This window comes from Ambystoma mexicanum, chromosome 3q (assembly GCF_040938575.1).
Source record: "Ambystoma mexicanum isolate Mex_15411 chromosome 3q, UKY_AmexF1_1, whole genome shotgun sequence".
Classification (NCBI taxonomy): Eukaryota; Metazoa; Chordata; class Amphibia; order Caudata; family Ambystomatidae; genus Ambystoma; species Ambystoma mexicanum.
In genome coordinates, this window is record NC_090926.1 from 737,921,388 (window position 1) to 737,947,499 (window position 26,112).

General features: G+C 47.1%; 1 protein-coding gene across 4 annotated transcripts in view; it reads left to right on the forward strand.

The window, feature by feature from the left end:
- The window catches only part of RHBDF2 (rhomboid 5 homolog 2), a 783,795-nt gene that overhangs the window by 542,465 nt on the left and 215,218 nt on the right, over positions 1-26,112 (forward strand). For 2 of the 4 annotated variants that reach the window (XM_069654677.1, XM_069654676.1), the window contains one exon: positions 7,704-7,783. The exons of 1 other annotated variant lie outside the window; for it this stretch is intronic. The gene's annotated coding sequence lies outside the window, so the exon portion shown is untranslated. Of the gene's footprint in view, positions 1-7,390; positions 7,553-7,703; positions 7,784-26,112 lie in introns of those variants that run through there. One more of the 4 variants, XM_069654678.1, reaches the window with a different exon arrangement.

The window sequence follows — 26,112 nt, forward strand, 5'->3', positions numbered from 1 at the left end:
ACAAAATCTTGAAAGAGCTACACGAACTGATTAAAGAAATCCCAAAAGACTATTTAAAAATAATCTATTAAGAAGAACCGGGAAGAAGAAATTTGCAAGAAGCAAAGCCCAGGAGAGAGTCATTCTCCTGTCTTTAGTTAGATTTGATTAAATCTTTGCCACTGATTGGCTTTTCAAGAGGTGCAATTCTTTAACCATTTTACCAACCACGCTTAATGGCCACACCAAATCGGCTCATTTTCCCTGGAAGGGCTGGTGACACAGGTGGGTTATGTGGGTCCGGTTAACCTGGTCATGAACCCCTCAGGTTCTCGAATTGTGTGGAACCAGAGAACAGCAGAGCATGTTAATCTCATTGGCCAAGATCTTAGAAAATGCAACAATGAACTGGAAGCTTAGAGTGTTCAACGCTTCCAACTTTGTGGACTTCTCTGAGGCTCTTATGCGAGAACAATAAGGAAAGTGTAAGAGTCGCAAACCAACGTACATGCTTCCAACAAGAGGACGGCTGACAATAAAAGATCTCTGTGACGCAAGTTGAGGCTATTGAAGCTAAGAGTTAATCCCTCTCCCGAGTCGCTGAGGGGCTTAATGAAAAATGTGCATCAGAAATATCCAAACTGGCAGAGAAACAGCCAGAATAAGCAAAGCCAGGAAGACGCTGAATTCATGTTATCCTCCTTGAGGAACAAGAACTCTGGCATATTTTGTCGGATCATGAATTCTATCGATTACCCCGATAACCAGGTAAATGCAGTCTCAGAGACTGATTGGTACATACATCTTTCCGCTCTCTATGCACACCGAGTGCGCTTGTTTTTACCTCCTGAGACGGGACAGACTGAATTTTGATGCTTTCAGCCATGATGACATCTTAGCAGTTCTTAGGAGGATTAGCGCTTCGAGAGCTCCAGGCCCCAATGGGCTCTCTAGCTTTGTATTCAAGGCTGATCTCTCCAACTGAGCCGAAGTGCCGAGTTTCCTCTTTAAAGACGTGGTAACTTTGACTGGTTTCCATCCTCATGGTCAGTGGCCCACATAGTCCCAATCTTTAAACGTGGTTTGAAAACTAGCCCCCCGAACTACCGCCCAATTGCTTTCCTGGATGCAGACAGCAAGGTATTTGCTGCTATTCTGCGTCCCACCTAGAGGATTGGGCAGTTGCGGCAGGGAGATTATCTAAGTGGCAAACAGGGTTACGTCGGAATCTGGGTACTAGCCTCAATGGGGCATTTGTACAGCTCATTCAGCATCAGGCTTGGGATGGAAAATATAAAACGGAATATATTGCCTCGATTCATGTAAGTGCTGCATTTGATGCGGTAGATCACCAGCTCCTGTGGACTAAATTACATCATTGGGGAGTGCCTCCTGGCATGCTAAGACTCCTTGTTGGCCTGCATGCGCGGTCAGAAATTCAGGTGTGCCTGAACTGTGAAGGGGCTTTGTCTCGTATTCTTACAGGTAGGGTGTCAGGCAGGGTTGGCTATTTGCCCCTTGTCTGTTTAACCTCTACCTGTCGGATATTGGTGAACACATGAAATCAGGCGCACCTGCTTCACATGCAGTTGACCAGTGTAGACCGTTTTGGCTGCCATATGCCGATGACTTTCTCCTTTTTGACCTCACACCAGAAGGCCTTCATAGGCATATGAACGCTTTCTCTACCTACACTCTATCCCACTCCCTCTTGATCAATCCAGCCAAGACCAAGATCTTACAATGCACTGTCACATTGGAACTGAAGCAATAATGAAAGTGAATTCAATGGTATACTTGGGTTTCCTAATTCAGGCAAACCCAGGCATGACACAGCTGATAGCCTGGATAAGAGAACCGACTATACCCCTAGTAAACCAGCTGGTACGTGTGGATCGCCGATATGGAAACTTTACACTGATACCAGCCCTAAAATATTACAAGGGTAAATTGGTCCCTAAAAATTACACATGGGACGGAAATCTACTAATTTTCCTTGACTGACATTTAGCCCCGTTTTGAAGCCTTGGCCTGGCGAAGGGTGTTGGGTGTCCCCAACGCAGTTCCCATTGACGTCATACGGTATGATTTTAGGATTACCTTTGTCTGCCCGCGTTGAGTGGAAAAGGTTATCCTTACTCAGGAAAATATTTTCCCTGAGGGGGGTTTTGCTTTTCGACGACCCAATAAACATCTTGGCGAGTAGGAGTAGCTCTTGGCTTAGTGAAATATTCAATCATTGTGTACTGGTCTTGCTGAAAGTAGGTAGCTCATTGAAGGACCTATCCGAAAACCCAGAAAGCGTCAAGAAATTATTATTTGAACATGATTGGATCTCTACCACGGAAATAATGCAGACCTACTCCCCTTTCAACCACCTAAAATTTGACCATAAGAAATTGGGAGTTCTTGCTCCATTTTTGTCAGTGTATCCGGCAAGATGGGTGTGCACAGAAGTAGCTTATTGCCGGTGACTATGGCCGGTGTCGGTTGTTTGAGAATGTGGCAGTGTATGAAACCATGAAACCTTTGTTGCCTGTCCAGCACTGAACAGTTTGAGAGCAACACACCTACAAACGCTTATGCCTCTTGCAACTATCCGGGACTTTGAGAAGATTTAATCATCGTGTTTATCTGGTCACGGAACCTCCACTGTAACTGCTCAGTCACTTTTATTAAAGCACTTAGGTTGGATGAGGGATGAATGAAAAGGGACCATTGCTTACTTCTTCATTCCTGTTCCATTGGGAACATGCAAGCTTGGTGGTCACAAACTGTTTTTTTGTAATCATAGCCATGAGTTTGGAAGTAATTTATGAATCTGCTGTCTGATGCGTCTTCTTAAAATGAGTGTGTAGTTGATGTCTTGTGTTTTAGTTTTTAATATTTTGTGCTGCTTTTTTGCCTGTCTTTTGTATTTTAATTCAGAATTGTTAACGTTGTGAAAGGTTAACCATAAAACAAAAGAATAAAAAAAGGAAGACATTTCACTTTCATTTCATGTATGCAAGGCAAATATTGGAATAATTACTATACAACATGCCTTTTTTCCCATCGGATACGGACACTGTAAACAGCGTATTGCCATTGAGAAAGTGACTGATCAATCTAATTGTTTATTTTGTTTTGTCTGTTGCCCGATTGCAATTTCAGTCTTCAATATCATTCTGCCCTCCTTTCATTTAAAAAGGTATTAGATTCAATGAGATCATATACTGCAAGCTCGTGGAATCAGTGTAGGTTAGGATCCAGCCTGAGGTAACGGTGGGCATATGTTTCTAGAGGGTGCCAGTTTGGGCTGTATTTTTGATCCTATTCTCTGGTAGCCCTTATACCCAGCCTACTCTATTCTCCACTAGTTCATTCATGAAATTACATTGTGATGACTTAATAAATGTTTCTTTTATAAAATGTATCGGGAGTAACTTTTTTTTCGTTGTCTGATTGCAAAGGGGCGTATAAGAGAATAATAATGAATGTAAAGTACTGGGCATAAAGAAAGAGCAGTGATGAGCGTGGCTGCTCCGCCACATCTTTAACCAATTTCCCACAAACCTACGCCGTTCAAACATTGATACCCATGCGTTTTACCCTGGCATCGCCATACCTGGTGCCATGATTTTCCCCCACACTCGCCCTTCTCTTCCCGTGGCCCCCAACTCCTTCATTCATCTTCTTGCAACTCCTCCGTCACATATACACTCCCTTGGCCAGACTGCGGCATCACTCAGTCCTGTGAGATGTGTGATTGCCTAGTGGACTTCAGCTGCGTGTGGTCTGCCCCAGCCAGGTATGTTGCTCTCAAATGATGGCATGAACACTTGATTTGGGAATCCACCTTGTTGCGATTGTGTAGAAGGTTTTGCCTGTTTAGTGATTTTGTGTTTCTTTAGTATGTTTGAATAGGGATTCTGTATGTCTGTGAACATGCAGTACCCCCTTCTCTTCAAGTATCCACATGATTCGCACCGTCTCTCTTGCTTTCCTGTGGCCCCGATCTGCTCGGGGATCTCCCCCATGGCTCCAGTTTCCTCTATAGCAAGCATGCAGGCCCTGCGTGACCGGCCGGGAAACACTTCACTAGCCAGCTTTTCTCTAGGCCTCGCTCTAAGCATGAGCTCAGTTTGCCTCTCTGGCATTTCCGTAGAATGTGTGTGCCTTCCAGCCATTTGTAGGCCGGAGGCTAATGCCTTTTTTCTGAGCCGCTTTCTGATCTGTCTAGCAACCTTGGTCAACTTGCCATTATATTAAGCCCGTGTCTGCTCTCTTTGTCGATCTTTTCCTACTATATCCTTAGCACGTGCCTGCTCTGTAGTCTTTCTGGGGCACCCCTTTTTATATCCCTTTTCCGCATCTTAGCTTTCTGTATCCCCAGGCTCAGATCACTGCAGTTGGTCACTGGTCTGCTTTCTAGCATGTCCACAATCCCTGGCCTCTCCTGCTTAATGTGCCCTACCCACCAGTCAGGTCTGCTGCCTTTCCCTAGCTGTGGCTTTCCCCGTTCACTGTCTACCCATCGAGCTTCTCCGCACTCTTTCCCTGGAAACGATTGTCTCTGGCTTTTTCCCAGGCCCCAGGCCAGGCCTAGCAGCCCCAGTAATCACACTGGCCTTGGTCGGGTATCTTTACTCTCCTTCCTGAACCCATTCTACGCTTCACCATTATGCACTACCTCAGTCCCTGCACAAGATCTCGCCTTCTGTTCCATGGACCCAATCTTCCCTCATGCTTTGCACCAGCCATATCCCAGTCCCAGGGTCCATGCCAGCCTTTCTTGGGCACCTGAAGGCACTCCAGCCTTTCCGTGTGGACTTGTCTACTCTTCAGCCTTACCCTGACCTGCTCTAAGGCCTTTTCCCTGGCACCTCTTTGCTACAACGTTTCTATGATCACTGCCAATTCATGTCTCCTCTCCAACCTTTGCCTGGCCATTGACTCCTCTCTGGCCATTCCACCAAGCCACTGGGTCTACTCTCTGCCCTGTACCCCAGGACACCCTGAGTCTGCCCTCTCCTCAGGGCCCCTGAGTCTGCCCTCTCCCCGGGGCCCCTAAGTCTGCCCTCTTCCTGGGCGCCCTGAGTCTGCCCTCTCCCCAGGGCCCGAGTTTGCTTTTTCCCTGGGGCCCCCGGATCTGCCCTCTGGGTTCTCCCCAGGGCCCCCAAATCTACCCTCTGGCCTCTCTCCAGGGCCTCCCCAAGTCTGCCGTCTGGCCTTTCCACAGGGCCCCCACGAGTCTGCCCTCTGGCCTTTCCCCAGGGCCCTCCCGAGTCTGCCCTTTGGCCTCTCTCCAGGATCCCCCTGATTCTACCCTCTGGCCCTTCCCCAAGCCCTCCTGAGTCTGCCCTCCTGGCCTCTGGTCTTTCCCCAAGCCCCCCTGAGTCTGCCCTCTGGCTTTTCCGCTAGCCTTTTCTCCTGGGTGCTCCCTGTGGTCTTTTTAGCGGGGCGGGCAACTTGGAGATAATTTTTGCGGGACATTTGACACACACACACACACACACACACACACACGCAAATGGTTTGTCCTTGGGAGGAGGTGTTCACGTTTTTTTTAACTGCAAACGTGGCCATCACAACCCCAGGAACAAAGCATTGGAATTGGAATGAAGCCGGGTGTTGGATCATTGGCAGCAAGACTGAAAAGGTGGCGGCAGCAGCTGGATCTGCAGGCTCACAAGGAGCCGGGGTCCAGACTGCTAAACGGACGGCGGGACTTTTACTCATCCAGCGTGGTACACAGTCCTTCATAACAGGACAGTCGTGCAAAATACAGGACTGTTGCCCACCCTAGGACTTTCCCCCGAGCCCCTGGGTCTTCCCCAGAGCTTAATTTGTAAAGCCAAATAAGAGCCAGGGCCCAAATATTGTCTAGCACTCCTGTGTCACTGCAGGTGGGCACCACTGCAGTCACCACCCATAGCTGCTCCGCACAGTGTGGACATGCCTGGGGTTACACTACAGCGCACACCTGCTCATTGTGGTTGTGCACGGACCATCACCCCTTCATAATTAAAGTGAGTCTGAGACAATAAATGCCGGCGCTCAAAAATAAGTGGCAGGTCCGAGCCCCGGAAAACACCCCCACAAATTAAGCACTGGGACTCGTCCATCTAGCCTGATCCCTGGGCCAGCTCTCGGGCCTTTCCCTGGTCACGGGCATTTCACCCCTTTCCTCTCCAGCCTATTCTTGCCTATCCTCATCTCCATGTCTCCTTTACAGCTTGTCCCTGCCCATTGGTTTGCTCTAGGACCTGCCCAAAGCCCCTGATCAATCTACAGCAGAGGTCTTCAAACTGTGGGTCTCCTCCCTCAGGGGGCTCCAAGGCTGTCCAGCGGGGCTGGGGCACGAGGCTCTTCCAAAAGGCAGTATGTTGACTGCTTTTAATAGAAAATATAGGCAGCTAGGGAATCTGGGGGGGGGGGATATTTTTTTTTCAAGGGAGGGGCATACCTACCTAACCTCTGGGTTTTCCCTGGAGACTCTGGGTTTTTAGCCATTTCTCTGGGTCTCCGGGGAAGACCCTGGAGTCTCGGGGTCCCGTCCAATCCTCCATCCGATTAGCTACCGGCAGCAGTCTTTTGCAGCCAATCGGATGGAGGATTGGATGGGGCCTGGAACCGGCGTGAATGCAGTATTGCGGCGTTTATTTTGCTTAAACTTTTATTCTTTTCGGCCTGCCTTATGTTTTAGTCGCCCTAAATTGAAGGGCGACTAAAACATAAGGCAAACTGGCCAAAAAGAATGAAAGATGAAGCACACAAAAAAACGCGGAATACCGCTTTCAATCCGGTCATTAATGGCATCGTATTGAAAGCAGTATTCTTATTTTTTCAGCTTCCATTCTTATTGGCCAATTTGCCAGGGCTCAAGTCGAGGGTACACGTGGGTGGACAGAGTCTACCCACTTTTGTCAGAGGGTGGACTCGGTCACCCCCAAGATAAAATTAGAAAAATTGAAGGTCCTCTTTGAATTCATGAATTAGCCGACCTCAGGGATTGAACCGCAGCCATCAGGTTTGAAGGCGGAACACCCCACCACAGCACTATATTACCTCATGATAAATAACAGCTATGCCATTCGTCCTATGCAATTTGGGTAGTTATGCATGTCCTTGGACATTCACATGTATTGCATCCCACTGTAAAGTGCAAACTGAAAACGTGTTTCTAATGAAGGCTACAACAACCGAGTTTACCTTTTTGACAGGTGGGCGGGGCTGTGTGCAAAGGGGCGGAGTCTTGTGTGGCTGTGGGCGGGACATACATCTCAGGGTTTCTGATTTTCAAAAGTAGGCAGGTATGGGGGCGGGAGCCTTGGCAGCATTTCTACTCGAGAGGTTTGGAGCGGTTTGCCATAAGAAAAAAAGTTTGAATACTACTACCGGGTCTCTGCTCATCACTGCCATTTCACCACCCCAGCCTTTCCTTGGCCATCGGTTTGCTCTCTGACCTTTCCCTATTACCCGTTTCCGGTGTCCTTCCCCTGGCACAAGGTGTGCTCTGGCCTTTCCCTGGTCTGCCGGGTATCACTGGCCTCCTCCGGCCTCTCCCAGGCACCGTGGTTGCTTTTTTCTGGTGTGCATTTGCTGCGGCTTGAACTTCCTGCTCTGTGGGCGTGGGGAGGAGGGAGCGGGGCAGCCTCGTTGCTGCACTTGTCATGTATGTGTGTTCATATTTCCCAGGCTGTGTCATGCTGCATTAAGCAGGATTCCTCTGTTCCCCGCAGGGCTGAGCCCCGCCGTTCACGCCATGTGCTGACACCAGCCCAGACCGCCCCGGAGGAGGGGCCGCAGAGATCCCACACAGGTAAGGGCCAGGAGCCGACCTTTCTCTACAACTGTTTCATAAGTATTCTGGAAAGCGCCAGAGCCTGACGGCGGGGTATGATGGGAGCAGGGTGTGCGCCAGTGGTGGGGGAGGAAACGAGGACTATGGGAATGTACAGGCGGGGGGACGGGGGGACGGGCGGGCCCCCTCGGGGCACAGCTCCTGCTGCCCAGCACCGGGAATTTCCCTGCCTCTGGCCCCGAGGAGTAGGAACCGCCCCCCGTTCCAGCGCCTGTCCCCTTCTCTCGGCTGGAGTGCCACACTTTTAACTCATTTAACTAATATCTCGTGTGACGCTCTTGTGTCCCAGTTTGACTCTAAGGTGCCTCGGTTGCTTCTCGTTCTTGATGTTATTATCGTTTTTTTTTTTAAAGGGCTGTTTTTCGTGGATCTCCCCCCCCCCCCTTTGGTTTGGCACTTTCTTTGATATTAGTTGTCCCCCCCTGTGTTCTCTGGCGCGTTATCTCTTCTCCTCTCCCTAATCTGACTTCCTGTCCCACCCGCTGAGAACGCACCCCCTTTTAGTTCTTTGGGAATTGGCAGCCACATGTGCTTGGTACTTCCCTCGTACTATGCGAGTGTGCCCCCCCCGGAATGGCGTAGCTGCGTTCCGTGGGCAGATGGCGCCAGTTCAGCTCTGAGGGGGCACTTGCTTCTGGCAGTTGGACCCACCTGCTGCCCGTGCTGCGAACTAGCGCGCCTACGTGCGCCTGTCTGTTTTGATCCGCCTCTCGCTGTTTCTGCTGCTTGCGCCTTCGTCAAGGAACACGTGTCAAACAGGCCCATTACGGCCGAGAGATGCTTCTCTAGTTTTTTTTGGTGTGCATGCTGGGACTTCTAATCCTGTATTTATAACGTGGATAAGAATCCAGGACAATCGCCCTGCAATGTTGTCTCTGCCTCCCTTGCTGTGTGCGCTTGTCCCTTCTCTCTGGGTGTGTGGCTGTGTGCTGTAGCGGTCACAATCATTACTATACTATCGCCCCCAGCAGGGCGGGCCCGGCGCTAGGCATGTGCAGCAGCCCTTGGCCTCCTGGTCACGGGGCCCCGCGCAGAGGCCAGGGAGAAGGAAGGGCCGCCTCTGGCTCGGAGGTTCCCCAGCGCTGCAGTCGGTGGCGGATCCAGCCATCATGAGGTAGCCTGACCCTTCTCGACCAGGCCCAGCTTCATTCACAAAGTAAATGCTCATCAAAAGAGGGCGAGGCTTTTGTTCTCGTGTGTGTTTACATTGTGAAAGAAGCCACAGCAGGCTGAGAAGGGTCCCAATTCCAGTAGCTGCAGTTTCAAAGCTCAGGGGGATTGCCACTCCTACCCAAGGTCACAAGCAGCCTCCTGAACTGGGCTGTCTGTGGCTTACTGATGACCCGCAACATGCCCCTATCCCTTAGCCAGCGCACCCTTTATTTGACACTGATAGGCTCATTATCTTAGCAACAATGTCTTCACTTAAAATAAAGCTCCCCTTTTAAAGGTTTTTCATGATGTCTGACATGTAAAAAAAAAGGGGGTGGGGGTTGCTTTATAAATGCTCTTAACATATTGCACAACAGCCTGCTGGAAGTTTGTGACAAATGTAACCTTTCTCCAAAAAGAAGTGATCTAAAAAAACGAATGTTTTTCAGGATTGTAATATTTTGCATTGTGGGCCTTCTAGTTTTCCATTTAGGGTGTGGAAAATAAAGCAGCAACAAGATATGTTTGCTTATACGTGCGTTTCTAACGATTAACATATTGTAATGTTGCTATCAGATATGTTATGTTATTTTGCATTTCTATAGCGCCTTATGTACCATTGGTATGATCTCAAGGTGCTGGTCGGTTGAACGCCCTTGGGAACCGCAGTTCAAGTCAGTTGAGAGAGAGAGAGTAATAAGTGCGTGGGCGCACCAGGTATGTGTGCAGCCGGTGCGGTTGTTGCATGATAGCTGCTTCTTAGCGGTAGGTGTGGTGCTGAGGAGATCAGTTGAATGTGTTCAGTCTGGGGGGTGGACATCCAGACTGAGTTCTGGCTGCGTTAGGCCTGAGGAGACGCCTAAGCTAGCCGGTGTGTGCTAGCTAGCAGTGTTTTATTAGGATGATGGGTAGTTTGATGAGTTATGTTAATATGAGAACAGCTTTCCCGAATGTGTCATAGTACTGCTGTGTTCTAGTTGAATGGTGGTGTATAGGAGAGAATAAGCGTAGTAGTGTGATATTGTGGTAATCAGTGTAGTGTATGCAATCAGGCACAATCTACCTACTAAATTTTACTTTTAACACAGTGACGCTACTGGGATACATTCAATGTTGTTGGTGATACTATCTTAATTCAACTCTAATACAGTGACTCTAAAAGAGGATGCTTCTAGGTTGAACTTTAACACAGTGACGCTATTGGCGTAAACTCAATGAAGTTGGGAATGCCATCTAGGTTCAACATTAACACAGAGATGCTACAAGGGTGCGCTTTCTAAGTTCATCTTTAACACAGTGATGTTATTAGGTACACTTTCTAAATTCAACTTTAAGATAATGACGTTATTAGGGCACAGACATTGATGTTGGGACTATCTTCTAGATTAAACATTGAGACGGTGACGCTAATTAGGGTACGCTTTCTAAGTTCAACTTTAACACAGCGATGCTATTCGGGCATGCTTTTCTAAGTTCAACTTTAACACAGCGACTCTACTAGGGGGCACTTTCTAAGTTCAATTTTAACACAGTGACGCTTGTTAGGGAGAATTCTCAGATAAGGCTAATTTCCCAAACCTAGTGAGTCCCCCAGCAGCTTTGCTGTATTTTTGGGGTTTGATTTTTTTTTTCTCCTGCTAAGAGTGAGACTCTTTTCCTCCCACTCTTAGGCATGATGTGAGGTATGTCTTTGACTTTTTGTGTGCTTATGGGCTATGGGGTCTTTTACTCCATAGGATATCATCTGTTTTTAGTATGTGTGTTACACAGCACCCTCAGTGTAGTAACACAGGGGTGTCATAGTGACCCCCAAACATAGACTCCATACCCTGGGACTGACTGTCTCCCTGGGCATGTAAAGTCACCATTGACTTTACTAGTCCATAATTGTGAACAGAACCAGTACAAACCATCATATTGTGGAAGTACTGGAAGGGGTTAATTTGATTTCCCCTGGGTCTGTTTCCATGGGGGCACTGTCCAGTCCCCCCTTGTCGAGTTTCTGGCTGGTGGCAGTGGTTACTACGCAAAATATTCCACCAGAATATTTCCTATGGGATTTTCCTATTGATTTTAAACGCACCACTTTTTTGGTGCAATGTTAAAGATACCGCTGGTTTATTTATTTAATATTAAATCACCGGTTGGGTCTTTTTGCCAGAACTCTTTTCTAAAATGGCGTTTGTGTCCGTCTCTGTAACTCCAACCAAGGTCGGGCCCTTTGTTCCACTTTTTGGCGGGCTTCTCCACAGAAGCCCTCCAACTGGTGCCACTCTGTCTGGGTTCCACAGGATGTGTGGGTGGGGGAATTTGCACCCTGGACTGCGTTGCCTTAGCAACCCAAGTCGCACTCTGTTCTGATTGGGCCAGTGGTGAGCCGCCCGGCTCACCACTTAGCATGTTTGAGTGACAGCTAGGCTGTTGAATGGGGGGTTTTCTGCATAAAAGCAGGGCTTTTGGGACTGGAACTTCAGAAGTCTCCACAGGACCTAAGAAATCTGAAGAGTAGAGAAGCTGAGCCATCTGCAACGATGACACCACCGGTGGAGCCCTGTTGCAACAACCTCACCACTTTCCCGACAACAAGAGAAGATCTTCTGCTGAAAGAGTCTTCTTCCTCTGAACTGGTGGGATCAACCAGTTCGCCATTTCGTCTTCCAGGATGTCTCTTGGTCGAATCGCCCGTGCCAAGCACCCCAGCGGCCGGATAGCCAAGCTTCACCACTGTGACCGCGAATACCAGGATCGCACCTTTTAACCGACGAACTCCGCGGCTGGTTTCTTCCCTGGGCAGTGCAAGGACTCCAAGTTTCCTCCTCGACGAGATCCTCTCTTTCCCTGGTCGGAACCACGAACTGCACCCGCTGCCAGGAACAACTGCCACCGCTGGACCTTCCTCAACTTTAAAGTTTCTTCGGTTTGCTCAAGGTGACCCTTAAATCCTTGGCTTTCCAACTGGGTTGGCCCCCAGACCTTCTAACTTTATCTTTTGAACCACCCCAACCTCTTTTGAACATTTCTACAAAGACTTGAATGCATTTTGCAACTGTGTGATCTTGGGCACATTTCACCTTGCTCCATTTAAAGTGGGCCTGGCCTATGAACTTTGGCTCTACAGTAGACTCTGCCTTCACTAACTTGTTTTTGTCTCTTAAAAGTGTTGGGAACTGTTTTATCTTTATGACCTGCCTTTTTCTCTCCCTTTTATTTAATTATTGGAGTGCCATCTAAGTTACTCGCTCACCTCTGTTTTGACAAAAAGTGGTGTTTTGACTTGGACTTGTCTAATAATTCTTAAGGGAGGTGTGTATACTTTTCTGATTGTGTTTTGAACTTGCTTTGATTAATAGTGCTAGGGTATTTTCTAAAGTGTGTGTTAAATAAATAATTATATACTTTTGATACAAAGCTCTGGTCAGTGTTTGCTTGTTCTACTGTGTTTTTGGCCCTATTGTGTATCCTCTGTATACTGCCTAACTCTTCTTGAGAGAAGTCTGACTGCTCAGCCACAGCCACCAGGTAAATCTGGGTGGTACACACTGCTACCAATTGGGTTCACTGCTTACTCCTGTAGTCTTAATCTTTTTGCAGTGTTGCCCAAGGGAACTGCACAGGATTCTGCCTAACAACGCTATTGGGGCACACTTTCTAAGTTCAAATTTAACACAGTGACGCTATTAGGTCACACTCTAGATTCAACATTAATACAGCGACGCAATTAGGGCACACTTTTAGATTCAGCTTTCATATGGTGACACTTTCTTGATTCAACTTTAACACACTGATGTCATTGGGCACACTCAATGATGTTGGGAATAGCGTCTAGCTTCCGTATTAGCACAGTGACGCTATTAGGGCACACTTTCTAGATTCAGTTTTAATACATTGACGCTATTAGGGCACATGCTATTTATCACAATTGTGTCTAAGTGCGGCACACGCCATCATTCACAATTAAACTAAGAGTGGGACATGCCATCATTCACCGTTCATTCAAGAGTAGGACACGCTAACATTCACAATTCCAACCAAGAGTGGGATATGCTAACAATCATAGGAAATCACAATCTGCTGCAAGTTTAATAATGCTATAAGGGCGAGCTTTCTAAGTTGAATAGCTCATTCCCAAATGTGAATGGCTAGATCTACAAGAGTAGGTGACCTGATACACCCCCCCTGCTTGTTGATGCAAAACATGGATACCGCATTGTCTGTTTGGATGGGACCACTTTGTTCACAATAACTGGCTTGAAAGCTTTAGGCACCAGGCAAATCACCAGAAGCTCCAGATAATTTATTTGAAAATGTCTGTCCTGAGGCGACCATAGGTCAAAAACCTGAAGATGATCCAACGTCGCGCCCCACCCCAAAAGGGAGGAGTCCGTCGTAATGGTTGTTTGAGGACAGAGCTCCTGAAAAGGAGCACCCACCGACAGATTGATGGAAGAGGACCACCATAGGAGATCTGTCATATAGGGTGGAAACGGAATCAGTTTGGTGTCCGGGTCCACTGCCTGAAGCCAGGAGCTCCGAAGAGTCATCTGCGTGTGTCTCATCTTGAGACGTTCAGGGGGAAGAGCAAGCACGCACAAGGCCATGAGACCTAAATGCTCTCTGACTGAATGAAAACCTGACACGTGGCCAAAAGATCCACCATCCTGTCCACAGTCAGGTACACTCTGCAGTCGATCGTGTTCCAACAGAAACCCAGGAACATTAGGTCCTGAGAGATCGTCATGGAGGATTTATGCCAGTTCACTGACAGCCCAAGGTAGAACAGGAGCTGGAGGAGAGACAATGTTGCTCGAGGCTTTCACTGGACAATGACTGCTCGGAAGCCAGTCGTCCAAGTATGGATATACATGAATACCCTGTAGCCGAAGAAAAGCCGCAATGACCGACATCTTCGTGAAGACACGTGGCGCTGAGCTGAGACCAAAAAGGAGCACTCGGAATTGGAAATGCTCCTCTCCCAGGGAGAGCTGCAGATATTTCCGATGCAGGCTCCAAATCAGGATATGCATATATGCGTCCTGAAAGTCCACAACGCTGAGCCAGTCGCCCTTCCGAATAGAGGACTTTATTTGGCATGGCGTGATCATCTTGAATTTCCCTTGGGGAAGAAAAAGGTTGAGCTGGGAAAGGTTGAGGGTGGTGCGCAGGCCAGCCTGGTTGGGTTTGGGCACCGTGAACAGACAAGAGTAGACACCCTCCCCTCGTTCCACTAGGGCAACAGGTTCCACTGCCTTGAAGTCTAGAAGCCTCTGGACCTCGGCTGTGAGGGAGGGCGTCCCTGAATGCTGAAAGGGAGGATTGAGGGGTAGGGTAAGGGGGAAGGGCAAGCGGAAGCACGCCCGAGCGATGGACAAAACCCACCGGTCTTTGGTGATGGTTTGCCACACCTCCAGATGAGACAAGATTCGTCCTCCCACCGGAGTCTCGTGCGAGCACCAAAAAATTCATTTTGCAGACTTTTTGGCAGAGAGACTACCTGTTCCAGAGGAGGAGTCTGAAGACCGAGAGAAAAATCGACTCCGTTGCTGCTTCCGACAGAAGCCATCTGACGGAGGATCAGCTCTGGGTGACCAGCGGTCCTGGAACCCACTGAAGCCTGAAAAGGACCAAGACGGAGATCCAGATCTCTGAGCTTTGACTGGGGGCTTCACTAGCACCGACAGACTTGGCAGTCTGCGTGCTCGCCTTAGTCTTTGTAAGCTCGTCATCTGTTGAATAATGAACCAACTCTTTGCCATCAAAAGGCAGGTCCAGAACTTTATCTTGGACCTCCTTCGAAAACTTGGTCACATGAAGCAAAGCTTGACTAGAGGCGTCCACCCCCAACATGAGGCCTCGAGCTGGGGCATCAACATGGTGCAAAGCAATCTCCAGCATATCCTGCGCCAATACCCTGTCGTCTGACAAACCGCCTTTAAAGTCTTACAGCCTGTCCACAGGAGTGAATTCTTCCACAGTTTCATATTTGCCACTGCCGCCAAAATGAGCTCCGCGTTAGCCTGATGCAATTGCAGCGCCGAGTTGGCAAAAACCTTCTTGCCCAAGGAATCAAGCAACTTGTCTTCCTTGGCCAGAACTTGAGCCGCAGCTGCAGAGGTCGCAGAGGCTGGCTTGGATTTCAGAGTGGCAGCTGCTACCACCGTTGAGGAAGGGAGCGGACATGACGCCAAGGCTACTTCCTCGGAGATGTGAAGCCTGCAACGGGCATCAATTCTCTTATTGATATGTATCCCAGTGTGGGGATAATTAAACTATTTGAGATCTGAAGTTCCTCAGGGCCCCGTGTGAGAAGGCCATGCAGTTCCTGTTTTTTCCATTTGTATTCTGGGACCTGTAGCTTTTTTCTCTCCTGTTTTGAAATTTAGGAAAAGTCACTGAATTCCAGGGAAAATTAGGACCGGACGGCATGCTCATGCATAGCCATGAGAAACTGGAGAGCTCTATGCGTTGAAGTGGTAAAACTGTGCATGAGTTAAATCCTAGCTTTACTGTTTACCACAGTGTGTGATCCTGGGAAAATAAATGAATCCCCTGTTGTATAAAGGACTGGCCTCAACAGAGCCATCTTTAACTTTGTTGTAATTTTTATGCTAGTCACCAAAGTGGCATGGGCCATCCAGAGTACTGCCCAACAGACAATGAGTGACACTGTTTGCTATGCCCTGTTATGCTGTTATTGCATCTTATATAGCATGAAGTCTACCATTTAAAAAAAAAAAAAGCAAGTGTCTGTGTTAGTTTAAAGGGGCAGGCAGACGATAAGAAAGTACCTTTATACTCAATGTGCCATAATTCAATATTCATACAGCAATAATAGCCATTTGGTTAATATGCAATCTGCTGAGATCTATGTTTAAACTGCTAGCCACTGATTCCAATCCCCTCAAGTTGCAGCCTTCTGAGTTCAGGTTAGAGTGATGTCACTTCCTGTGATGTGATATATGCAAACTAAGGGGCCTGCAATTCCTACAGCTTGCCCTGGCCACCACTACATATTATACCGTTTTTGAGTGTCCTGGTCACTGTATAAGAAATAGAACCCAGCACCTGGATGCTTGCTTCTAGGACCTGGTGTTTTGACTCACATGGAAGGTTCTGGTTCAACGCAAGGGGCGGTGTTCAGAGCAGCAGGGGTTGGCTGATTGATTCAAACTTTGAATACTGTTCTATCTGCTTCTTGGTGGGACCGAATATCCGACAGATTCTATGCTGTGCCTACGGCCCACCATTAGCCCACTTTCATGTGCTAAGTGGGACCCAACACACCGTTTTTAAGCAGTTTGTTGCCTAACCTCTGTCAGCCTTCTGGTGACGAGAATGCACAATTATGGGATTGCAGTGTTAGGGGAAATTTCTCTGGAGGCAACTTTCCCTCTTTATTTATGGACCCACCCAAACGTTTTTTCTTTTTGTTGCAGTATCCTGATCTGACTTTTGCAAGTGAAGCACAGCCTTCAGCTGTACTCCCATGGGCTTTCACTCATTGTTACAGGGAAACTAGCACGTCCTTCAGGCTGTCAGTACTGAGAAACTTTGTTTCTCTTAGTCTTTCGACTTTGTTGACACTTTTGGTAACAGTTTATCACTGCGCAAAGTACATTACTATACCACGCAATGGGTTCCTTGTGTTTTCTGGCCTTAGTCATCCACTAAGTATTTTTGGGTGACTGGACAGTTTGCCTAGGAATGGGCTGGTGGGAGCAGAAGCTTTTTCATGTATTTTTATAACTTTCTACCAAGCCATACTGTGCTTGCCGCATTGGCTCAAGGCTGTGCCTACTGTCGGTCTTGGCCGTACCACAAAGTCTTATAACACTAATGTCATGCGCCCTATTTTATTTTGTCTGTTGGCCTTCCCCTTGGTCCTCATCACGCGGGACTTCCTTATTTGGGCATGTTGTTGGCCACGAAAGCCGATCTTCTTTCGTGGGCTACTGCAGGTCACGTGTGTGGGTACCCGGAAAGGCGGCTGGGACAGTCTAGCCCCAATCCACACTATTGGTGCCAGGATGTCTGGTGTGCACGAGAGCATGAGATACACAGTGGTCCCTGATTGGACTGCTGCTGGCATGCACGAGGGGGCCTTCTCATTGGCCGGTGCGGTGCGAGCACAGACCAGACTTGTGCATATGAGGAGGGGTCCTGAATGCAGACCCGCAGATGGCGCCCTGCTTTGCACTCAATCTCAAAAAACCTGTGAAGGTGCTTCTAACCTTTGGAATGGTAGGACTTCTCGCTCTCGACGCCTCCTGGTTGCCCAGCAAAAGTGCTTGTTTGAAAGTGTTCCTGGGCCATCCAGTGAACTGTCCAGCTCAAACCATGACACCCTTGCAGGCGGGTCGTTACATCAAGTTTTGTCTCGAAACATTGGGGAAAAGTAACTTGTACTGCAAAGCACATTTTCACCAAATTTCGTCCAAGATGGTTTGGGCTGTGAGAGAGAAGGGTGCATCACGTTGCGAGAGTTGGGTGCCCCTGCATCACTGTGCGACAGTGACGGTCACTGAAGGCAGTTTTCCAGTGTTCCTTCTTGTGCATTGAGACCAGCTGCATCAGTGTTTTCTTTGTTCTTCAACCAAATCAAGAGATACTGCGCCTGTTGCAAACCCGGAACCGCATCTGCACCCGCAGCCCCTGCACACTTTGAAGTCGAACCAAGGGCGGGAAATCAAACCTCTGACAACCCCCTCCTGACCTTCCAAGTTTGGACCATAACTGAGCTAAGGGCAGTGAGTACTGAAACCACTTACCAGTGGCCCCTTGTTCATCCATAACATTTTACGCATGGAGGACTCCTTGTCCTCTCCATGGCGTGTGTAGCATCAGCTTCCCTCCGAAGGTTGAGAATAGCTTTGTCACCACAACAGATCTTCCCCTTGAAACCTGTTTTCACCCTTCAAAATTCTGTCCCTAACTTTGCCAGCTGCTCATAAAGGTACTTTCTGACTTTACGCACGACTGACCGCTTTTACGCCCGCATCGAACATTAAGCATAAGGCTCCATTCACTGTAGGGTTGGACTTATAAAGTTAGGGTTTTCCGTTGCTGAAGATTGACTATGCTATAAATATTGTCTGCCCTTTTCCCTTAAAGGTATTGGTGGAGTTTCCAACTTTATCACATTGACTCCAGTGACTCTATATAATTTACATAGTGTGTTGCTTGTAAAGCAATGTAAAAATACCAATTATTCATCTGTGTTTATCCTTTGACATAATACATTTGATATTTTTGTATGCTTCTGTCTAGTAATTCTTGGTGTTTCACAGTGTGTGCTCATCAAAGACCGCTGATCACCCGCACTACTCCGGAGACTTGCCTTGACTGCTCTCCAAGCTATTGTGAATTGGTCTGGCTATCTTCCCAGAAGTGTTCCCTGTTCCACTAACAAGGGTGGCCTCCTAAACATCTGTTCGCCAGAGTAGAGAAACTAACACAAAGGTGCCTAAGCCCTGTTCTTAAGCAACAGAGAGGGGAGTTCAAGGTGGTTTGGGGGTGCGAGGGGTCGGACGGGCAGGATTCCTGGTCAATTTCGTAGGTGGGTTGGGTAAAGTGTAGTGGATAGATTAGTGTTGGATGGCACCAGGAGAGGGTTGACGGCAGTGGGTTATGTTATGTTGGGTTGGGCAGAGGCTGTTGGTTTGGCTCATGGCATGTGGAGAGCAAGTCTTTACTTATTATCTGAAGTGGAAACTGTTGAGTCGGGTGGTATTCGGTTGAGGGTGTTATCCATCTCTTGTAAGCACTGCATTATGGGGGGTCGGCGGGGGGTGTGGCCTTTAAGAAGTCAATGACTTCTACTGGGTGCCAATGATGTCTGTGCTGCCCCTGCCAGAAGTTCTGATCAAACATCTAGATGAGAGACTGGCAGACCTGCTATTGGTCTCTGGAAGGCCACTCTTGTTCCCATAGGAGACTAGAGTGAAGGGGAGGTGGCAGATTCTCCAATTCTGTCGTTTTTGCACGTGATTTGCAGATTGGATGCCCCTCATCACGAAAGACGAGTGACTTGAGAATAATGGAGGCCCCAGTGTGCACCTAATGTCTTTAATTCTGATTCGTCTTCATGAATTCTGTGGTCCTAAAGGCGCCAGAAATGCTCTTCGTATGACCACCGATGAGGGGCTGCGGGGTATGTCAATCTCCTGGTTTGCTGCAATGCGTTGTCCCACTTTTGTCAAGTAAGAGTCCCCACCTTTGACGTTGTCTACTCCGAGTGTGCATCACAATGGACTCCGCCCCTTATTGAGATGTAATGTTTACATCATGACCGTGTTTCTAATGGTTGTGGTTCAGCCCTTCCCAATGCTGCAACTTCTGGCAACCCTGATCACAGGTTGTTGCAACTGCAAGATTTTTAGGGAGTGGAACTATCGGCCAATTGATAACATTGAGCCAGATTGGGAGCCGCTTGATTGCAGTGGGTTCCTATGTGTTGTGAAGGAAGCGTCCTTGTGAAGCCCCCATTGTATGCCTCAAGCAGAAGTGGCAATAAGTGGGATGCTGAGACAGATTGTCCAAAGGCCGTGTTCTGGGGGTCTTCTCTGCCCACATCTTTCATATGCGATTTGTAGTGATGTGATCATTTTCGATTGCCCATTGTGCCTGAGAATTGTGACCGCTGCAGACTTCTCTAGGCTCTCGATGATGGTTTCATATTTTTGTTTCTGGGATTTTAGTATTTGGAAACCTCTTGTAGGGAGTCGCTGCCGCTTGGATAAGCAAGGAGGCTGCTGTTAGCGCAGAATGTGGAGGCTTCGATGCTGAGACAATACTCCATGTTGAAGCCCCTTTCTCTGATTTCCAACTACCCCCGCAAACTCCTCTATGATCTAGCCTCCTTGCACGTTTCTGGCTCACATGCAAGTGGCAAGGTGTGGCCCTTGCGGCTAATTCTGCGATACGTGGCTCTGGGCCTAGACATATGGTGCCATGTTTAAAGTATTTGGTTGTATCAAGATTTTGTATAACGATCTTGAGTACGGTTTTACTAGTCCAACATAGGTATTTAATGAAGCGCCTGGAAGACCGGCCTACTCAATTGATGGCACAGGATCAGTAGCGCCTGCTGACTCCGGTTCTTACCTATAGCAATTCCAAAGATGACAACCAATGGGATATGATATGATAGGTTATTTATGACGTGCTTAATACTCAGAGGTTTCTAAGCGCGGACCCGGGGATCGAACCTGTGTTGCTCTGTGTCGTCTTGCTTCCAAGGCGAGCACATTGCCCCTGAGCTATCCTCCCGAGGCACAAGTGTGTGGCTATGTGAAATGTAGCTTGTCCTGCTCACTAGCAAGCAGCCCGAATATTACCCCCCCCCTCCCCACCCCACCAGTCCGTGTCATACCATCTTGAAGCACAGGTTGGTGCCCTTGTACAATTGATGTATAGGATGGGAGGTGATGGTGGTCTACTGTCTGGGGCTCCTCCAGTTATTTCTACATGGCTGCTGCTCCTAGAGTTCAGAAAAACAGGAAAGGTGGTGTGCTTGGAAATGGTGAATGGGTTGGGGTAAAGTGGCTTTTTTGAGGAAGAGGAGGGTGCACCAGAATGTGCGCTCTGCATGCCACCCACCGCCCCCCCCCCCTGCCACCTCAGGTGATCAGCTGGGACCATGCATGTGCTGCTCCCTTCCCTCCCCCAAACAGTGGCGCATTCAGAAATACTTACGTGGTATTCCTGATAACACGTTCTGAAGGCTCAAGATATCGTGCGTTACCAGCACTTAAAAATACGCCTCCCCACGCCGGTGACCCATTATCAGTCCACGCGCACACCCGCCATCTCTCAAGCTTAAATTGTCTTGCACGCACGTCCGTGTTCATGCGTCTCCTAATGGCGCCAGTGCTTTAGAAAACGCACACCGCATAGGACATGGAGCAGTACCCGCACAGATCTCTGCAAGCAGCCATGCAGCCCGCATGCCCCTGCACTCGCATCTCACACGGATGTCGCCTTTTTATACGCACCCTACTGTACACCACTGTTTACAGGTCTGTCTCTCACCTTATACTACAGTATGCTGTACAATGAGTACTGCGAGTATGCTGCAGATGACGTACTGCAGTACACCAAAGACTGGCCCGCAGTGCAGTTATCAAAATAGTGAAAGCTATAGTTTATACCACTCTATACACTGTAGTACACATACCACCGATGCTTCTTTTGTGGATATTCAAGTATGCTGCAGGACATGCACTGTAGGGCTGTAGGCCCCACTTTACATGATCCTCTCTACCGTAGAAAATGTAATATATATCATAGGGCCCGGTCCTGTATTAACTGAAGGCCCCAATGCAAAGCATTAGAGGAGCTGTGCCCTTTTAGAACCAAGCGTTATTCAGGAAATGTAAAACTAAGGGGTGATTAATGCCATGTGTCCTAGGACAGTTGTTTTAAAGCCCGGGTAACTCATGAAAATAGTTTCCAGGGCAATCTACACACCACCAACCACCCTCCTTCATCCCCGAGTTGATGGATTTCTCTGCAAAACAATATGCAAGTAGACCCTGTATTTATGTACATTTTTACTTTGGCGCTACCAATCAAAAGCTTTGAGGGTTCTCGTCAGCACAGCGATGTACTGTGGCTGCCCCGTTATCATTTTCCCTCTCTGCTGCACCCGCACCATAGTTAATGTTACGTGACGCTACATAGAAAAATTAGAAAGGTTTCCTCTGTAACTTTTGACCTTGTCCACCAAAGGACACCTAATTTGTCATGCAGATGTTCGCACATTCATGTCAAATCGGTACCCTTTGCATTGGAATGTAGAAATAGAAAGTTGAGAAATAGGTGCTTTTTCAATGGGTATTTCCATACACCCAAAATAAACTCCTTTTTGGGATGCATATCTCAAAATTGCTTAGATTTTTGGCACACATCTAGTTATCGGAGACTGGTGCTTGCCGCCAACCAGCTTTCCTCATTCTGTAACGGTTTATTGAGAGGACACCCTCGATATGGGGAGTTCCTTCCCTCCCCAATCTAGGTGTCGCACAACAAACTGTTTAATCTCAGTTCTTCATTCAGCCTTTTTTCCGATTCATCTCATGCCCCTTTGTTCCCTCCCCCGGACCTACAAATGAGCCGGAAACCGGCCGGTGTACAGGAAATATATTTGTATCTACTCTAATTATAGTTAATAGAGATTGCATTAAACTACACTCACCACCTTCTTTGTGGCTCACAATTACACTTCTTGTTACATAACATAATTAAATCGCACAAGCTGGTTGGGAAAACACAAATCACAATACTTTATTTCTTGAAGGGAACTTTGTATAATGTAATCAACACTGGTCAATGAACAAAATCATTTTACATATGCGATGCTGTGCAATTTCGATGTTCCTGCATGCTTAAAAGGCTAGCCGTTTGGTCAACAGATTTGTACAAATGCATATGGCAATTGGTATTTCACCCCCACTTTTGCTTTAAAGTAAACCCAGGGTGATTTAGCAGTTTGTTTTTTAGATGGTCTGTGTTGGGGAAGCTGCACATAATTGCGGTGATTTAGTAATTTTGAATTTCAGACCCCCTCTACTTAAAGGCCTGTGTTATCGAAGCTGAACCAATAGGATTACCCAGTTAAATTACAGTCTATAGTTTTCAATGCACACTAAAAATGAGCTCTGTTAATTTTCGAATTTTAACAAAAATCACTCTGTGGTGTTCTGCCAAGGGGAATTAAATAAATTAATATTTTTAGTTGAATAGGCTATGGATCTACACAGTTTTGCCCCCTGCGCCCCATCCACTATAAAGGGAACAGATTTAAGGCAAGCAGATTCTCCCAACTTTGGGTTTCAAGTGGCTCAATTCTACTTACATTGAAAAACTCTGTTTAAATGTCTGGAAAGCCAGCTGCATTTCAGGATCCTCTTGGAAGGCAGGGGTCTGGTCACCCCACTCTCAAGGATGGTCCCCAGCTCTTCACCATAGGGCCCAGTCAGCTTTTAGGCCTCCCAGGCAATAGACAGCTCCTCCAAGTTGCACTTCCAGTAATCTACTTTGGTGTTTCGCTGCAGCTGTCAGATGGTAATTCTTTTGCAGCTTTCCCCTCTCTGAGTGCATCTACTTTATATACCAGTGATAACACCATCAAGATGTCAATATTGGTTGGTTCACTGCAAGAATTTTCACAAACAGGATTGGACAGTTACCCTTCCCTCTGCCTCCCCAACCCACTATGTCACACCTCTCTCTAAGGATTGGTTTAGGAGTCTAGAGCAGAAATATGGCAACTCGCATTTGAAATCCCATTTTTTTTCATGTCCACTTTTTGGCAAAACTGCCATAAAATATCTATTGCGCTTCAGCGAATAATGGGGAATTTAATAAAACGACAGCCGGGTCTACACCGTGTTGCAAGGGCACATGGCAATTTTCTGCCATTTATTCAAAAAGCATAATAGTTAGGAACATGCAATTTACTCTCCACATACCTAATTTTACATTCCACCAGTCCGCCAACTCTTAAATTAGTGACATGTTCTAAGCAGCCAGGAACACATTTTAGCTTGCCATTACAATTCCCTAAGTCGCAGGTGGATGAACTTTATTTCAACAAAATCACCTGCAATATATTTTTTAAATGACACATATACAAATTCAGTACAACTTGGGGGTGCTGCAAAAAATGATGTTTGAAGTTATGATAGACCTTTTAAACTAATGGGAAATCTTCATGTTATGCAAATGTGAGCTCCTCTTCCTCCAGGCCATTTGCCATTCCTGGCAGCATGTGACCATAGCTTCTTGGACTGTTTTTATTCGCCTCTTTTGTTGTTTGAAGTTGGCAGGCTGCCGGTCGTAAAGGCTTGGGATGCATCAGCTACACAGAGATCTCCCACTGCAGATAACGAACTAGGTCAGCCTGTGCTGTCACGAGGCCCTGCTGCCATCTGGCATCCTGTACTGTTATGAGGTGGACCACCTTTTCGATCAGAAAAATCTTCTATTTTCTTGTATTTTGTTGTTTAGCTTCTCTTTATTGCAGCTCCTCCCACATTCCAGTCATGCACTGGCTAGGCCCTTATCATTCACAGAAATGAGTCTTCAGAGATAACCAGTCTGGGCAAAGTTTGTTTTCAACACCATTAGCAGGCCACACTTTTTTGCAGTTGTAAATAGCTGTGATGCAACGCCAGCCTTGCAGTGGGGGAGTCCTTTGTGAAGTCTGCCCTACAACGAGCAAAGGGGTATGCCTCAGACCTAAATTACATTTTCATGTGACAAAGTGGTCTTTTCTTTTCAATTGCCGGTATTTTTCATGTGAAGCATAATCTACATTACATCTTGTCAATCCACATTGTCTTTTCCCTGACATCTTTGTTAGCAGGGGAACATTTTTCTCATGTCTTACTTTCAAACTTCAAACACACAAGTAAAGCCATTGAAGTGTCAGTGCTTACAAATCTTGCCTTTGAATTTCTTCTTCCAGTGTGAATTAAAAGGGTGTTTTCACTTAGAACTTCCTTGTGTTATTTGAAGAAACCCCCACAGTCTGCCTTAATAGGCCAATTTTCTGTCTTTTTATGAAGTTGGCAGTTAATTTTGATTAAACCCCACAATCCACTTTTCGGTGCCTTCAGTGACGCTCTATTAACTCAACTGCTTCAGGAGGTTTAGTACCAGGTTCATGCACACAATGGGGTCTTACTTGTGAACCAAGGATTTTGGAAGAGGAGGCATTATTACACAAATGACTTTCAGGTAATAATAATCTGGTGATTTTATATACTGCATTTCCTGGGGGCCTGCTTCTGAGTACTTTAACATTTCATGTCATTGCTACTACCCACTCATAATAGTCAATTTTTTAACCCTCATAAGGGTGAAGGGCTTTGTCGGCCTGAGCAGAGTGTCGAACTTGTTGCACAGTGTCATACCTTTCCCGAGGGGAGTGCTCTGTGGATGAGCTATTTATCTAGCTACACTTGGATACGGGTACTCCTGTATCCTTATTCTATATGTTTCACAAGTATGAGACTGACACAAAAGGTACAATTTGTAAAACCTTTATTCAATTCTCAAGGTTTGGAAAAACTCCTACTTTGCCCAATAGCTTAGATGGGAGTAGTCTCTACTATCACATAATAAAGAAAACACAGTCTTAGTAAGTCTCTGTCAAATCAAAATGGCCTATACTAACAAAACCTAATGCCTGCCCTATCTCTTATACAAAAACTGTGTAAAGAGGAATATGTATGGCAAGCAAAATCGGTGTTCGAAAGAATCAAAGTGGCTGAGTCAGGTCTCCTCCCCACATTGGACAACACGCAGTAAGGCGGTCCTCGTAGACCGGATGATACACTCTGGCTCAGGTTCTCAAAACAAAGCAGTTTAAAACGATCGAGGCCCGCCTGGCCTTCCATGTTAAAGACATTTTTCCAACGTTCCAAAAGGTCTTTTCACAGTTCAACAAAAGGTTCACAGTTCAAGAAAGGTTCACGCTGGCCTCCCTCGATTGGGCTCTGGCTTCACAGCACTTGTAGGGGTTCCTTTCCCCAAGCTTTATTAAGCTTTGTTAGGGTTTCCCTTCCCCTAACTTATCATGCTTTACTACCGGTCTCCCTCAGTCAGACTCAGACTTTTTTCGGATGTCAAAGACTTTCGAATGTGAGAGGCTTTTACTATAGACCTCCGCAGGACCACTTCAACTTTCCCTTCAACTCGCTTCCTTGTGTTATTTTCCCTAGTGTTTCTTGGTCTATGTAGTTCAATCTCACCAGCACAAGAGTTTAATATTCATTCGTTACTTCCTCTTTTACCGGGGTCAACCTTGATCATCACGGTCTTTAAAGTTCATTCACTTTGTTGCTTTATAATAAAACATTTGAACTTGCCACCTTTTACCCGTGTGGGGAGATTGAATGCTTGTCAGATGTATGTGATTAGTCAAGTGCCTGACTTCGCCTGACCGATTAGCGGGACATGTCCAATGGGATGTGTAAGGGTAACCTTGTTACTCTGTCACCCTCTTCCTTGGCCCAATGTTTGTGTGGAAAAGTGTGGCAAGGGGGAGGTGGAGTTGGGACATCTGAGAATCCTATGAAATAGGAGGGGTCATGGGTACAGAAGAAAGGGGGGAATACTGCGTTCTCGCCATC